Source organism: Silene latifolia, chromosome 7 (genome assembly GCF_048544455.1).
Source record: "Silene latifolia isolate original U9 population chromosome 7, ASM4854445v1, whole genome shotgun sequence".
Taxonomy (NCBI): domain Eukaryota; kingdom Viridiplantae; phylum Streptophyta; class Magnoliopsida; order Caryophyllales; family Caryophyllaceae; genus Silene; species Silene latifolia.
The window spans coordinates 3429303-3443580 of record NC_133532.1 but is presented as its reverse complement, the minus strand read 5'-3'; positions in this window follow the sequence as shown (position 1 = coordinate 3443580).

The window sequence follows — 14278 nt, the reverse complement described above, 5'->3', positions numbered from 1 at the left end:
AGAACTTAGAATCCCGAAAACGTGTATTATACACTTTGATTTGAGCCGTTCGAGAGGGCATTCCTTGTCGTGTTTATTTTTCTCCCGGTTGTTCTACCACGTGCCTAGAGTTGCTTTAGGAGTTACCCTGTAAAATTTCAGCACCAAATAATAAGTATTAAACCAATTACAACGAGTATCCGATATATAATCCCCAGACCGGTTTCTCGCACACCGACAGCCTCAAATATCCTCTGTTCCTTCTCAGATTTTATGGGGCCTCTTTGTTTGATCCAAAAATTAATCATCCATGTGATTTACGGACATTTTTGTTCCGGGAACTTAGAATCCCGAAAAATGTGTATTATACACTTTGATTTGAGCCGTTCAAAAGGCTATTCCTGGTCGTGTTTATTTTTCTCCCGATTTTTCTACCACGTGTATAGGATGGCTTCAGGAATTACCCTATTCAATTTCAATACCAAATAAAACGTATTTAACCAATTTCAACAAATATCTTCTATTCTTTCTCAAATTTTGTGGCTGCTTTGTTACATCCGATAAATCAGCCGTGTGATTTACGGACATTTTTGTTCCGGGAACTTAGAATCTTGAAAAATGTGTATTATAATACACGGTTTTTCGGGATTTCGGGGTCCCGGAATAAAATTCTCCGGATATCACATAGAAAGTTCCTGGGGTCAGATAAAGCTGCCGCGCAAAGTTTGAGCACCAACGGAAGACATTTGGTGGTGCCGGTGTGCCACAAACCAGCATTCGCTGAAACTCGGATTATCGTGAAAAATGTGTTAAAGCTCGTTATTTGAGGCTGAAATCGAACAGGTTTATTCCTGAAATCGAACAAAGTTGATTCTCGAAATGAGCTCGGACGCGTGATTGAAAAACAGGGAGAAAAAGAAACAGGTTCCGGTACGACCTTCCGAACGGCTGCAATTGAAGTGTATAATACACGGTTTTTCGGGATTCCGGGGTCCCAGAATAACATTCTCCGGAAATCACATAGAAAGTTCCTCGGGTCAAATAAAGCGGCCACGCAAGGTTTGAGCACCAACGGAAGACATTTGGGGGTGCCGATGTGCCACAAACCAGCAATCGCCGAAACTCGGATTATCGTGAAAAATGTGTTAAAGCTCGTTATTTGAGGCTGAAATCGAACAGGTTGATTTCTGAAATCGAACAGGTTGATTCCTTAAATGAGCTCGTACGCGTGATTGAAAAACAGGGAGAAAAAGAAACAGGTTCCGGTACGACCTTCCGAACGGCTGAAATTGAAGTGTATAATACACGGTTTTTCGGGATTCCGGGGTCCCGGAATAAAATTCTCCGGAAATCAGATAAAGCGGCCACGCAAAGTTTGAGCACCAACGGAAGACATTTGGGGGTGCCTGTGTGCCACAAACCAGCATTCGCCGAAACTCGGATTATCGTGAAAAATGTGTTAAAACTCGTTATTTGAGGCTGAAATCGAACAGGTTGATTCCTGAAATCGAACAGGTTGATTCCTGAAATGAGCTAGGACGCGTGATTTAAAAACAGGGAGAAAAAGAAACAGGTTCCGGTACGACCTTCCGAACGGCTGAAAATGAAGTGTATAATACACGGTTTTTCGGGATTCCGGGGTCCCGGAATAAAATTCTCCGGAAATCACATAGAAAGCTCCTCGTGTCAGATAAAGCGGCTACGCAAAGTTTGAGCACCAACGGAAGACATTTGGGGTGCCGGTGTGCCACAAACCAGCATTCGCCGAAACTCGGATTATCGTGAAAATGTGTTAATGCTCGTTATTTGAGGCTGAAATCGAACAGGATGATTCCTGAAATCGAACAGGTTGATTCTTGGAATGAGCTCGGACGCGTGATTGAAAAAAGAGGAAAAAAACAGGTTCGACGACCTTCCGAACGGCATTTGAAATTGAAGTGTATAATACACGGTTTTCGGGATTCGGGGTCCCGGAATAAAATTCTCGGAAATCACATAGAAAGTTCCTCGGGTCGATAAAGCGGTCACGCAAAGTTTGAGCACCAACGTAAGACATTTGGGAGTGCCGGTGTGCCACAAATCAGCATTCGCCGAAACTTGGATTATCGTGAAAAATGTGTTAAAGCTCGTTATTTGAGGCTGAAATCGAACAGGTTGATTTCTGAAATCGAACATGTTGATTTCTGAAATCGAACAGGTTGATTCCTGAAATGAGCTCGGACGCGTGATTGAAAAACAGGGAGAAAAAGAAACAGGTTCAGATACGACCTTCCGAACAATTTGAAATTGAAGTGTATAATACACGGTTTCGGGATTAAGGGGTCCGGAATAAAATTCTCCGGAAATAACATATAAAATTCCTCGGATTAGATAAAGCGGCCACGCAAAGTTTGAGCACCAACGGAAGACATTTGGGGTGCCGGTGTGCCACAAACCGAAGATTCGCCGAAACTCGGATTATCGTGAAAAATGTGTTAAAGCTCGTTATTTGAGGTGAAATCGAACAGGATGATTCTGAAATCGAACAGGTTGATTCTGAAATGAGCTCGGACGCGTGATTGAAAAACAGGGAGAAAAAGAAACAGGTTCGGTACGACCTTCCGAACAGTTTGAAATTGAAGTGTATAAATACACGGTTTTTGGGATTCCGGGGTCCCGGAATAAAATTCTCCGGAAATCACATAGAAAGTTCCTCGGGTCGGATAAAGCGGCCACGCAAAGTTTGAGCACCAACGGAAGACATTTGGGAGTGCGGGTGTGCCACAAACCAAAGATTCGCCGAAACTCGAATTATCGTGAAAAATGTGTTAAAGCTCGTTATTTGAGGTAGAAATCGAACAGGTTGATTTCGAAATCGAACAGTTGATTCTGAAATGAGCTCGTACGCGTGATTGAAAACAGGGAGAAAAAGAAACAGGTTCGCACGACCTTCCGAACGGCTGAAATTGAAGTGTATAATACACGGTTTTTCGGGATTCCGGGGTCCCGGAATAAAATTCTCCGGAAATCACCTAGAAAGTTCCTCGGGTCAGATAAAGCGGCCACGCAAAGTTTGAGCACCAACGGAAGACATTTGGGGGTGCCTGTGTGCCACAAACCAGCATTCGCCGAAACTCGGATTATCGTGAAAAATGTGTTAAAACTCGTTATTTGAGGCTGAAATCGAACAGGTTGATTCCTGAAATCGAACAGGTTGATTCCTGAAATGAGCTAGGACACGTTATTAAAAAACAGGGAGAAAAAGAAACAGGTTCCGGTACGACCTTCCGAACGGCTGAAAATGAAGTGTATAATACACGGTTTTTCGGGATTTCCGGGGTCCCGGAATAAAATTCTCCGGAAATCACATAGAAAGCTCCTCGGGGCAGATAAAGCGGCCACGCAAAGTTTGAGCACCAACGGAAGACATTTGGGGTGCCGGTGTGCCACAAACCAAAGATTCGCCAAACTCGGATTATCGTGAAAAATGTGTTAATGCTCGTTATTTGAGGCTGAAATCGAACAGGATGATTCCTGAAATCGAACAGGTTGATTCTTGGAATGAGCTCGGACGCGTGATTGAAAAACAGGGAGAAAAAGAAACAGGTTCCGGTACGACCTTCCGAACGGCTGAAATTGAAGTGTATAATACACGGTTTTTCGGGATTACGGGGTCCCGGAATAAAATTCTCCGGAAATCACATAGAAAGTTCCTCGGGTCAGATAAAGCGGTCACGCAAAGTTTGAGCACCAACGGAAGACATTTGGGAGTGCCGGTGTGCCACAAATCAAAGATTCGCCGAAACTTGGATTATCGTGAAAAATGTGTTAAAGCTCGTTATTTGAGGCTGAAATCGAACAGGTTGATTTCTGAAATCGAACAGGTTGATTTCTGAAATCGAACAGGTTGATTCCTGAAATGAGCTCGGACGCGTGATTGAAAAACAGGGAGAAAAAGAAACAGGTTCGAATACGACCTTCCGAACTATTTGAAATTGAAGTGTATAATACACGGTTTTCGGGATTCCGGGGTCCCGGAATAAAATTCTCTGGAAATCACATATAAAATTCCTCGGATTAGATAAAGCGGCCACGCAAAGTTTGAGCACCAACGGAAGACATTTGGGGTGCGGTGTGCCACAAACCAAAGATTCACGAAACTCGGATTATCGTGAAAAATGTGTTAAAGCTCGTTATTTGAGGCTGAAATCGAACAGGATGATTCCTGAAATCGAACAGGTTGATTCATGAAATGAGCTCGGACGCGTGATTGAAAAATAGGGAGAAAAAGAAACAGGTTCGATCACGACCTTCCGAACATTTGAAATTGAAGTGTATAAATACACGGTTTTGAGATTCGGGGTCCCGGAATAAAATTCTCGGAAATCACATAGAAAGTTCCTCGGGTCAGATAAAGCGGCCACGCAAAGTTTGAGCACCAACGGAAGACATTTGGGAGTGCGGGTGTGCCACAAACCAAAGATTCAGAAACTCGGATTATCGTGAAAAATGTGTTAAAGCTCGTTATTTGATTTCTGAAATCGAACAGGTTGATTTCTGAAATCGAACAGGTTGATTCTGAAATGAGCTCGGACGCGTGATTGAAAAACAGGGAGAAAAAGAAACAGGTTCGTCACGACCTTCCGAACGGCTGAAATTGAAGTGTATAATACACGGTTTTTCGGGATTCCGGGGTCCCGGAATAAAATTCTCCGGAAATCACATAGAAAGTTCCTCGGGTCAGATAAAGCGGCCACGCAAAGTTTGAGCACCAACGGAAGACATTTGGGGGTGCTGGTGTGCCACAAACCAGCATTCGCCGAAACTCGGATTATCGTGAAAAATGTGTTAAAACTCGTTATTTGAGGCTGAAATCGAACAGGTTGATTCCTGAAATCGAACAGGTTGATTCCTGAAATGAGCTCGGACGCGTGATTTAAAAACAGGGAGAAAAAGAAACAAGTTCGATACGACCTTCCGAACAGTGAAAATGAAGTGTATAATACACGGTTTTTCGGGATTCCGGGTCCGGAACAAAATTCTCCGAAATCACATAGAAAGTTCCTCGGGTCAGATAAAGCGGCCACGCAAAGTTTGAGCACCAACGGAAGACATTTGGGGTGCCGGTGTGCCACAAACCAAGATTCGCCGAAACTCGGATTATCGTGAAAAATGTGTTAATGCTCGTTATTTGAGGCTGAAATCGAACAGGATGATTCCTGAAATCGAACAGGTTGATTCTTGGAATGAGCTCGGACGCGTGATTGAAAAACAGGGAGAAAAAGAAACAGGTTCCGGTACGACCTTCCGAACAGTGAAAATGAAGTGTATAATACACGGTTTTCGGGATTTAAAGTCCCGGAATAAAATTCTCGGAAATCACATAGAAAGCTCCTCGGGTCGGATAAAGCGGCCACGCAAAGTTTGAGCACCAACGGAAGACATTTGGGGTGCGGTGTGCCACAATCCAAAGATTCGCCGAAACTCGGATTATCGTGAAAAATGTGTTAATGCTCGTTATTTGAGGTTGAAATCGAACAGGTTGATTCTGAAATCGAACAGGTTGATTCTTGGAATGAGCTCGGACGCGTGATTGAAAAACAGGGAAAAAAAAAGGTTCGACGACCTTCCGAACGGTGAAATGAAGTGTATAATACACGGTTTTTCGGGATTCGGGGTCCCGGAATAAAATTCTCCGGAAATCAGATAAAGCGGCCACGCAAAGTTTGAGCACCAACGGAAGACATTTGGGGGTGCTGTTGTGCCACAAACCAAAGATTCGCGAAACTCGGATTATCGTGAAAAATGTGTTAAAACTCGTTATTTGAGGCTGAAATCGAACAGGTTGATTCCTGAAATCGAACAGGTTGATTCCTGAAATGAGCTAGGACGCGTGATTTAAAAACAGGGAGAAAAAGAAACAGGTTCCGGTACGACCTTCCGAACGGCTGAAATTGAAGTGTATAAATACACGGTTTTTCGGGATTCCGGGGTCCCGGAATAAAATTCTCCGGAAATCACATAGAAAGTTCCTCGGGTCAGATAAAGCGGTCACGCAAAGTTTGAGCACCAACGGAAGACACTCGGAGTGCCGGTGTGCCACAAATCAGCATTCGCCGAAACTTGGATTATCGTGAAAAATGTGTTAAAGCTCGTTATTTGAGGCTGAAATCGAACAGGTTGATTTCTGAAATCGAACATGTTGATTTCTGAAATCGAACAGGTTGATTCCTGAAATGAGCTCGGACGCGTGATTGAAAAACAGGGAGAAAAAGAAACAGGTTCCAGTACGACCTTCCGAACGGCTGAAATTGAAGTGTATAATACACGGTTTTTCGGGATTCCGGGGTCCCGGAATAAAATTCTCCGGAAATAACATATAAAATTCCTCGGATTAGATAAAGCGGCCACGCAAAGTTTGAGCACCAACGTAAGACATTTGGGGTGCCGGTGTGCCACAAACCAGCATTCGCCGAAACTCGGATTATCGTGAAAAATGTGTTAAAGCTCGTTATTTGAGGCTGAAATCGAACAGGATGATTCCTGAAATCGAACAGGTTGATTCCTGAAATGAGCTCGGACGCGTGATTGAAAAACAGGGAGAAAAAGAAACAGGTTTCGCACGACCTTCCGAACAATTTGAAATTGAAGTGTATAAATACACGGTTTTTCGGGATTCCGGGGTCCCGGAATAAAATTCTCCGGAAATCACATAGAAAGTTCCTCGGGTCAGATAAAGCGGCCACGCAAAGTTTGAGCACCAACGGAAGACATTTGGGAGTGCCGGTGTGCCACAAACCAGCATTCGCCGAAACTCGGATTATCGTGAAAAATGTGTTAAAGCTCGTTATTTGAGGCTGAAATCGAACAGGTTGATTCCTGAAATCGAACAGGTTGATTCCTGAAATGAGCTCGTACGCGTGATTGAAAAACATGGAGAAAAAGAAACAGGTTCCGGTACGACCTTCCGAACGGCTGAAATTGAAGTGTATAATACACGGTTTTTCGGGATTCCGGGGTCCCGGAATAAAATTCTCCGGAAATCACCTAGAAAGTTCCTCGGGTCAGATAAAGCGGCCACGCAAAGTTTGAGCACCAACGGAAGACATTTGGGGTGCTGGTGTGCCACAAACCAAAGATTCGCGAAACTCGGATTATCGTGAAAAATGTGTTAAAACTCGTTATTTGAGGCTGAAATCGAACAGGTTGATTCCTGAAATCGAACAGGTTGATTCCTGAAATGAGCTAGGACACGTTATTAAAAAACAGGGAGATAAAGAAACAGGTTCCGGTACGACCTTCCGAACGGCTGAAAATGAAGTGTATAATACACGGTTTTTCGGGATTTCCGGGGTCCCGGAATAAAATTCTCCGGAAATCACATAGAAAGCTCCTCGGGTCAGATGAAGCGGCCACGCAAAGTTTGAGCACCAACGGAAGACATTTGGGGTGCCGGTGTGCCACAAACCAGCATTCGCCGAAACTCGGATTATCGTGAAAAATGTGTTAATGCTCGTTATTTGAGGGTGAAATCGAACAGGATGATTCTGAAATCGAACAGGTTGATTCTTGGAATGAGCTCGGACGCGTGATTGAAAAACAGGGAAAAAAGAAACAGGTTCGCACGACCTTCCGAACGGTGAAATTGAAGTGTATAATACACGGTTTCGGGGATCAAAGGGTCCGGAATAAAATTCTCGGAAATCACATAGAAAGTTCCTCGGGTCGATAAAGCGGTCACGCAAAGTTTGAGCACCAACGGAAGACATTTGGGAGTGCCGGTGTGCCACAAATCAAGCATTCCGAAACTTGGATTATCGTGAAAAATGTGTTAAAGCTCGTTATTTGAAATTTGAAATCGAACAAAGTTGATTTCGAAATCGAACAGTTGATTTCTGAAATCGAACAGGTTGATTCTGAAATGAGCTCGGACGCGTGATTGAAAAACAGGGAGAAAAAAAAACAGGTTCGAGACGACCTTCCGAATTTGAAATTGAAGTGTATAATACACGGTTTTTCGGGATTCCGGGGTCCCGGAATAAAATTCTCCGGAAATCACATATAAAATTCCTCGGATTAGATAAAGCGGCCACGCAAAGTTTGAGCACCAACGGAAGAAATTTGGGGTGCGGTGTGCCCAAACCAAGCATTCGCCGAAACTCGGATTATCGTGAAAAATGTGTTAAAGCTCGTTATTTGAATCTGAAATCGAACAGGATGATTCTGAAATCGAACAGGTTGATTCTGAAATGAGCTCGGACGCGTGATTGAAAAACAGGGAGAAAAAGAAACAGGTTCGAATACGACCTTCCGAAATTTGAAATTGAAGTGTATAAATACACGGTTTTTCGAGATTCCGGGGTCCCGGAATAAAATTCTCCGGAAATCACATAGAAAGTTCCTCGGGTCAGATAAAGCGGCCACGCAAAGTTTGAGCACCAACGGAAGACATTTGGGAGTGCCGGTGTGCCACAAACCAGCATTCGCCGAAACTCGGATTATCGTGAAAAATGTGTTAAAGCTCGTTATTTGAGGCTGAAATCGAACAGGTTGATTCCTGAAATCGAACAGGTTGATTCCTGAAATGAGCTCGGACGCGTGATTTAAAAATAGGGAGAAAAAGAAACAGGTTCCGGTACGACCTTCCGAACGGCTGAAATTGAAGTGTATAAATACACGGTTTTTCGGGATTCCGAGGTCCCGGAATAAAATTCTCCGGAAATCACATAGAAAGTTCCTCGGGTCAGATAAAGCGGCCACGCAAAGTTTGAGCACCAACGGAAGACATTTGGGGGTGCCGGTGTGCCACAAACCAGCATTCGCCGAAACTCGGATTATCGTGAAAAATGTGTTAAAGCTCGTTATTTGAGGCTGAAATCGAACAGGTTGATTCCTGAAATCGAACAGGTTGATTCCTGAAATGAGCTCGTACGCGTGATTGAAAAACATGGAGAAAAAGAAACAGGTTCCGGTACGACCTTCCGAACGGCTGAAATTGAAGTGTATAATACACGGTTTTTCGGGATTCCGGGGTCCCGGAACAAAATTCTCCGGAAATCACATAGAAAGTTCCTCGGGTCAGATAAAGCGGCCACGCAAAGTTTGAGCACCAACGGAAGACATTTGGGGTGCCTGTGTGCCACAAACCAGCATTCGCCGAAACTCGGATTATCGTGAAAAATGTGTTAAAACTCGTTATTTGAGGCTGAAATCGAACAGTTGATTCTGAAATCGAACAGGTTGATTCCTGAAATGAGCTAGGACACGTTATTAAAAAACAGGGAGAAAAAGAAACAGGTTCCGGTACGACCTTCCGAACGGCTGAAAATGAAGTGTATAAATACACGGTTTTTCGGGATTTCCGGGCTCCCGGAATAAAATTCTCCGGAAATCACATAGAAAGCTCCTCGGGTCAGATGAAGCGGCCACGCAAAGTTTGAGCACCAACGGAAGACATTTGGGGTGCCGGTGTGCCACAAACCAGCATTCGCCGAAACTCGGATTATCGTGAAAAATGTGTTAATGCTCGTTATTTGAGGCTGAAATCGAACAGGATGATTCCTGAAATCGAACAGGTTGATTCTTGGAATGAGCTCGGACGCGTGATTGAAAAACAGGGAAAAAAAGAAACAGGTTCCGGTACGACCTTCCGAACGGCTGAAATTGAAGTGTATAATACACGGTTTTTCGGGATTCCGGGGTCCCGGAATAAAATTCTCCGGAAATCACATAGAAAGTTCCTCGGGTCAGATAAAGCGGTCACGCAAAGTTTGAGCACCAACGGAAGACATTTGGGAGTGCCGGTGTGCCACAAATCAGCATTCGCCGAAACTTGGATTATCGTGAAAAATGTGTTAAAGCTCGTTATTTGAGGCTGAAATCGAACAGGTTGATTTCTGAAATCGAACAGGTTGATTTCTGAAATCGAACAGGTTGATTCCTGAAATGAGCTCGGACGCGTGATTGAAAAACAGGGAGAGAAAAAAAACGGGTTCAGATCGACCTTCCGAAGCATTTGAAATTGAAGTGTATAATACACGGTTTTTCGGGATTCCGGGGTCCCGGAATAAAATTCTCCGGAAATCACATATAAAATTCCTCGGATTAGATAAAGCGGCCACGCAAAGTTTGAGCACCAACGGAAGAAATTTGGGGTGCCGGTGTGCCACAAACCAGCATTCGCCGAAACTCGGATTATCGTGAAAAATGTGTTAAAGCTCGTTATTTGAGGCTGAAATCGAACAGGATGATTCCTGAAATCGAACAGGTTGATTCCTGAAATGAGCTCGGACGCGTGATTGAAAAATAGGGAGAAAAAGAAACCGGTTCCGGTACGACCTTCCGAACGGCTGAAATTGAAGTGTATAAATACACGGTTTTGAGATTCAGGGTCCGGAATAAAATTCTCCGGAAATCACATAGAAAGTTCCTCGGGTCAGATAAAGCGGCCACGCAAAGTTTGAGCACCAACGGAAGACATTTGGGAGTGCCGGTGTGCCACAAACCAGCATTCGCCGAAACTCGGATTATCGTGAAAAATGTGTTAAAGCTCGTTATTTGAGGTGAAATCGAACAGGATGATTCTGAAATCGAACAGGTTGATTCTGAAATGAGCTCGGACGCGTGATTGAAAAATAGGGAGAAAAAGAAACAGGTTCGACGACCTTTAACAATTTGAAATTGAAGTGTATAAATACACGGTTTTTCGGGATTCCGGGGTCCCGGAATAAAATTCTCCGTAAATCACATAGAAAGTTCCTCGGGTCAGATAAAGCGTCCACGCAAAGTTTGAGCACCAACGGAAGACATTTGGGAGTGCCGGTGTGCCACAAACCAGCATTCGCCGAAACTCGGATTATCGTGAAAAATGTGTTAAAGCTCGTTATTTGAGGCTGAAATCGAACAGGTTGATTTCTGAAATCGAACAGGTTGATTCTTGAAATGAGCTCGGACGCGTGATTGAAAAACAGGAAGAAAAAGAAACAGGTTCCGGTACGACCTTCCGAACGGTGAAATTGAAGTGTATAATACACGGTTTTTCGGGATTAGGGGTCCGGAATAAAATTCTCGGAAATCACCTAGAAAGTTCCTCGGGTCAGATAAAGCGGCCACGCAAAGTTTGAGCACCAACGGAAGACATTTGGGGGTGCTGTTGTGCCACAAACCAAGATTCACGAAACTCGGATTATCGTGAAAAATGTGTTAAAACTCGTTATTTGAGGCTGAAATCGAACAGGTTGATTCCTGAAATCGAACAGGTTGATTCCTGAAATGAGCTAGGACACGTTATTAAAAAACAGGGAGAAAAAGAAACAGGTTAGTCACGACCTTCCGAGCAGTGAAAATGAAGTGTATAATACACGGTTTTTCGGGATTTCAGGGTCCCGGAATAAAATTCTCCGGAAATCACATAGAAAGCTCCTCGGGTCAGATAAAGCGGCCACGCAAAGTTTGAGCACCAACGGAAGACATTTGGGGTGCCGGTGTGCCACAAACCAAAGATTCGCGAAACTCGGATTATCGTGAAAAATGTGTTAATGCTCGTTATTTGAGGCTGAAATCGAACAGGATGATTCCTGAAATCGAACAGGTTGATTCTTGGAATGAGCTCGGACGCGTGATTGAAAAACAGGGAAAAAAGAAACAGTTCCGCACGACCTTCCGAACGGTGAAATTGAAGTGTATAATACACGGTTTTGGATTAGGGGTCCCGGAATAAAATTCTCCGTAAATCACATAGAAAGTTCCTCGGGTGAGATAAAGCGGCCACGCAAAGTTTGAGCACCAACGGAAGACATTTGGGAGTGCGGGTGTGCCACAAACCAAAGATTCGCCGAAACTCCTCGGATTATCGTGAAAAATGTGTTAAAGCTCGTTATTTGAGGCTGAAATCGAACAGGTTGATTCCTGAAATCGAACAGGTTGATTCCTGAAATGAGCTCGTACGCGTGATTGAAAAACAGGGAGAAAAAGAAACAGGTTCCGGTACGACCTTCCGAACGGCTGAAATTGAAGTGTATAATACACGGTTTTTCGGGATTCCGGGGTCCCGGAATAAAATTCTCCGGAAATCACCTAGAAAGTTCCTCGGGTCAGATAAAGCGGCCACGCAAAGTTTGAGCACCAACGGAAGACATTTGGGGGTGCATGTGTGCCACAAACCAGCATTCGCCGAAACTCGGATTATCGTGAAAAATGTGTTAAAACTCGTTATTTGAGGCTGAAATCGAACAGGTTGATTCCTGAAATCGAACAGGTTGATTCCTGAAATGAGCTAGGACACGTTATTAAAAAACAGGGAGAAAAAGAAACAGGTTCCGGTACGACCTTCCGAACGGCTGAAAATGAAGTGTATAATACACGGTTTTTCGGGATTTCCGGGGTCCCGGAATAAAATTCTCCGGAAATCACATAGAAAGCTCCTCGGGTCAGATAAAGCGGCCACGCAAAGTTTGAGCACCAACGGAAGACATTTGGGGTGCCGGTGTGCCACAAACCAGCATTCGCCGAAACTCGGATTATCGTGAAAAATGTGTTAATGCTCGTTATTTGAGTCTGAAATCGAACAGGATGATTCCTGAAATCGAACAGGTTGATTCTTGGAATGAGCTCGGACGCGTGATTGAAAAACAGGGAAAAAAAGAAACAGGTTCCGGTACGACCTTCCGAACGGCTGAAATTGAAGTGTATAATACACGGTTTTTCGGGATTCAGGGGTCCGGAATAAAATTCTCCGAAAATCACATAGAAAGTTCCTCGGGTCGAGATAAAGCGGTCACGCAAAGTTTGAGCACCAACGGAAGACATTTGGGGGTGCGGTGTGCCACAAACCAGCATTCGCCGAAACTTGGATTATCGTGAAAAATGTGTTAAAGCTCGTTATTTGAGGTGAAATCGAAGCAGGTTGATTTCGAAATCGAACAGTTGATTTCTGAAATCGAACAGGTTGATTCTGAAATGAGCTCGGACGCGTGATTGAAAAACAGGGAGAAAAAAACAGGTTCGATCGACCTTAACTAGGTGAAATTGAAGTGTATAATACACGGTTTTTCGGGATTCCGGGGTCCCGGAATAAAATTCTCCGGAAATCACATATAAAATTCCTCGGATTAGATAAAGCGGCCACGCAAAGTTTGAGCATCAACGGAAGACATTTGGGGTGCCGGTGTGCCACAAACCAGCATTCGCCGAAACTCGGATTATCGTGAAAAATGTGTTAAAGCTCGTTATTTGAGGCTGAAATCGAACAGGATGATTCCTGAAATCGAACAGGTTGATTCCTGAAATGAGCTCGGACGCGTGATTGAAAAATAGGGAGAAAAAGAAACAGGTTCCGGTACGACCTTCCGAACGGCTGAAATTGAAGTGTATAAATACACGGTTTTTCGAGATTCCGGGGTCCCGGAATAAAATTCTCCGGAAATCACATAGAAAGTTCCTCGGGTCAGATAAAGCGGCCACGCAAAGTTTGAGCACCAACGGAAGACATTTGGGGGTGCCGGTGTGCCACAAACCAAGATTCGCCGAAACTCGGATTATCGTGAAAAATGTGTTAAAGCTCGTTATTTGAGGTGAAATCGAACAGGTTGATTTCTGAAATCGAACAGGTTGATTCTGAAATGAGCTCGGACGCGTGATTGAAAAACAGGGAAAAAAGAAACAGGTTTCGACGACCTTCCGAAACGGCCGAAATTGAAGTGTATAATACACGGTTTTTCGGGATTCGGGGTCATGGAATAAAATTCTCCGGAAATCACATAGAAAGTTCCTCGGGTCGATAAAGCGGCCACGCAAAGTTTGAGCACCAACGGAAGACATTTGGGGGTGCCTGTGTGCCACAAACCAAAGATTCGCGAAACTCGGATTATCGTGAAAAATGTGTTAAAACTCGTTATTTGAGGCTGAAATCGAACAGGTTGATTCCTGAAATCGAACAGGTTGATTCCTGAAATGAGCTAGGACGCGTGATTTAAAAACAGGGAGAAAAAGAAACAAGTTCCGGTACGACCTTCCGAACGGCTGAAAATGAAGTGTATAATACACGGTTTTTCGGGATTCCGGGGTCCCGGAATAAAATTCTCCGGAAATCACATAGAAAGTTCCTCGGGTCAGATAAAGCGGCCACGCAAAGTTTGAGCACCAACGGAAGACATTTGGGGTGCCGGTGTGCCACAAACCAGCATTCGCCGAAACTCGGATTATCGTGAAAAATGTGTTAATGCTCGTTATTTGAGGCTGAAATCGAACAGGATGATTCCTGAAATCGAACAGGTTGATTCTTGGAATGAGCTCGGACGCGTGATTGAAAAACAGGGAGAAA